Source organism: Mobula birostris, chromosome 10, assembly GCF_030028105.1.
Source record: "Mobula birostris isolate sMobBir1 chromosome 10, sMobBir1.hap1, whole genome shotgun sequence".
Classification (NCBI taxonomy): Eukaryota; Metazoa; Chordata; class Chondrichthyes; order Myliobatiformes; family Myliobatidae; genus Mobula; species Mobula birostris.
The window spans coordinates 29,172,245-29,175,244 of NC_092379.1; the positions used below are offsets into that span (position 1 = coordinate 29,172,245).

Here is a 3,000-nt window from a genome sequence, read left to right on the forward strand (position 1 = left end):
TGCACGAGATTGCTGTATCTTCGCTTCTTACTCGACTAATCTCATCGCTATCCTACCCTTTCTTATTGTGTCCTCTTTGTCGCTTTTTCCTTCCTTCTTCCTTTTCCCTCACTTTCCTTCCCTCTGTCTTGTTCCTTACCTTCCTCTTATTCTTTATTTCCATTTTTCTTTCCTTCCTATTCCGTTGCTCACTACTTTACCTCTTCTTATTCCTCTCCACCGCTATTTCATTCTGTTTCTCTTCTTCATTCTTTCCACATTCTCCATTTCCCTTTCACTTACTTCCTCTGTACGCCATTCTCATTTTCACTTGCTCACGCTCTCGTCCCCTGTCCCCGAATTTCTCTCTCTCTCGCTCGCTGTCTCGCTCTCCTCCCGTCTCCGCATTTCTCTCTCTCTCTCTCTCTCTCTCTCTCTCTCTCTCTCTCTCTCTCTCTCTCTCTCGTGCGTGTGCACATGATAAAAATAGCTTAGACTGCAAGCATTCGCTCAGCTGGACTGTTGCGTACTCAAGGTGAATATGAGGAGACGTTCCTGGTTTTCTTGACTCATTGCACACCTCTACCTGGCTCTATCTGCCCATCATCCCTCCCCATCACTTGTGTATATTGGCTATCAGCCCTCAACACTCTCAGTCCCGTTGCATGGTTTCCATCCTGTACGACAACTACTCTTTTACCTCCTCGGACGCTGCTTCGCCCACAGGGATCTTCCAGCAGTGTATTTTTATTGTAGTTTTTTTTTCTTCTGCTCATATATTCTTATGCAACAAACGATCATTTATTTCAGGATGAAGGAATGTGGTGGTAGGAGATGAGAGTGCACATCAGAGTTTGAAACAACTGGGATTGTAGTTTCGGCAACACCGAATCTAGAGCGATCAGTTTGAAAAGATTGTGATCCTTGCAGAATGAGGCACAAGCACACCAGGGCACAGGAGCACAAAACGGCGACTTCTTTTTTCTCAAAGTGGGAAAAACAAAAGAACGATTTTCTGGCAGAGTGTAGTCCATATGAAAGAGAGCTGAAAACGAGGTCCAGAAGTAATTTTAAAAAGCGAATTAAGGAATGAAAAGGAAGTGTGAAAAAAATATCGGATCGCTCAGGCTGAGTGGGTCGGTCTTGCTCAAAGTTTGTATATTATGGGCCGAATGGTTCATAAAAGCATAGAAAATATAGAAAATAGGTGCAGGAGTAGGCCATTCGGCCCTTCGAGCCTGCACCGCCATTTATTATGATCATGGCTGATCATCCAACTCAGAACCCTGCACCAGCCTTCCCTCCATACCCTCTGATCCCCCTAGCCACAAGGGCCTTATCTAACTCCCTCTTAAATATAGCCAATGAACTGCCCTCAACTGTTTCCTGTGGCAGAGAATTCCACAGATTCACCACTCTCTGTGTGAAGAATCTGTGACCTTCGGATTAGAAGCGTGAGCGGTCCTGCATTGGGCAGGGTGGGGGTTTATAACCATTTCTTTAAACTGGAATAAATCGTCCAACATCCTCTCGGAGCTATGTTACACATATTAGAATAGCACGGGAAAAATCGTGCAAATAAATGATCTTGTGTACAACCCTCTTATGTTTCCCTGACGGATTGCTCCCTAAATTCACTAATTACATCTGATTCCACAAACCCGCGGCAGTTCCACGCTGTGTGTTAAAAAAAATTGTCGCTAAAGTCCCGTCGTTTTGAAAAAAAATCGCCTTCTTCTCCTCTTAAATTTATGCCCTTCAGTACTTAAACTTATAAACTTACATATATGGTATGGCCCACGTATGAAATAAAAAGAGTTGAAAGTTGAAATATTAGGAAAGTTGAAATATTGTTTGTTAACGGAATGCGAGTGCACAGGGGTACGACAGCCTAGTACATTCGGCAGTGTCCGACCAGGAAATCCGGGACAGTTTTTTGAATTGAAAAGTAATGGTTTAAGTCTTCTCTGCTTCTGTCGCACCAGGATGGCCGAGTGGTTAAGGCGTTGGACTTAAGATCCAATGAACGAATGTTCACGTGGGTTCGAGCCCCACTCCTGGTAACTCATTAACAGGCTCACACCGAAGTTTTCGGGGCACAGAAGTATTTCGATGTTTATTATATTTAAAATATATATTTATTTTCCACAACACTCAGGTGGGAGCCGGGGCGACCCCACTTCCGACACACTCCTCCAGCACCCGCCCCCGTGATCTCGTTAGAGCGAAAAGAGGACAGAAGGCCTAAAAGTACCGCGATCTCTCAATCGGTTTGCAAACCCCACTGCTTCCCGTTACCCCAAACACAACAGATTCTGCAGATGCTGGAATTCCGGAGCAAAACCCACAAACTGCTGAAGGAACTCAATAGGTCCGGTAACGTCTATGGAAATGAATAAATAGCCCACGTTCCGGGCCGACTCCCTTAATAAGAACTGGAAAGGAAAGCGGATGACACCCTGATATAAAGGTGACGGAGCGGAAGGAGGACAAGTCAAAAGTTGATACGTGAAACCAGGTGGGTGAGAAAGGTAAAGGGCGGGAGAAGAATAAATCTCATGGGAGAGGAGAGTGGACCATGTGAGAAAGGGAAGCAGGATGGGCTCCAGGAGAATGCGGTAGACAAGAGAGGAGAAAGATAAGAGGTCGGAGTGGAGGACGGAAGAACAGGGAATGGGGAGAAGAAAATGACTGGAGAAAAGTACTGGTCGGTTTGAAGCAACTACTATATTTGACAAAACAAGATACAGCAGGCATCATATTGAAGCCCTTTCAATCGACTCTTTCGATATTTTATGTGCTAAACATCAAAGGACAATTACATATTTACAATGCATCCATAATGCGTTCTTTGGAAGTATACACCTCCCAATTTTCACTCACACCACAGACATCTAAATGAATTTTAATCAGCATCCTATGGCCCGTGATACAAGGCTTTTGGGAACCTATTGTCCAGAGCTGTATTTCACATTAAATCTACAATGTATGTTCGAATCTGAAGGCCAGTGACCGAAGTCA

At 44.4% G+C, this 3,000-nt stretch overlaps 1 non-coding gene across 1 annotated transcript; it reads left to right on the forward strand.

Moving 5' to 3' along the window:
* Positions 1 to 1,959: 1,959 nt before the first annotated feature.
* Positions 1,960 to 2,042, forward strand: trnal-uaa (transfer RNA leucine (anticodon UAA)). Its single transcript has one exon. It is a non-coding gene; the product is annotated as a tRNA-Leu (tRNA).
* Positions 2,043 to 3,000: the final 958 nt, after the last annotated feature.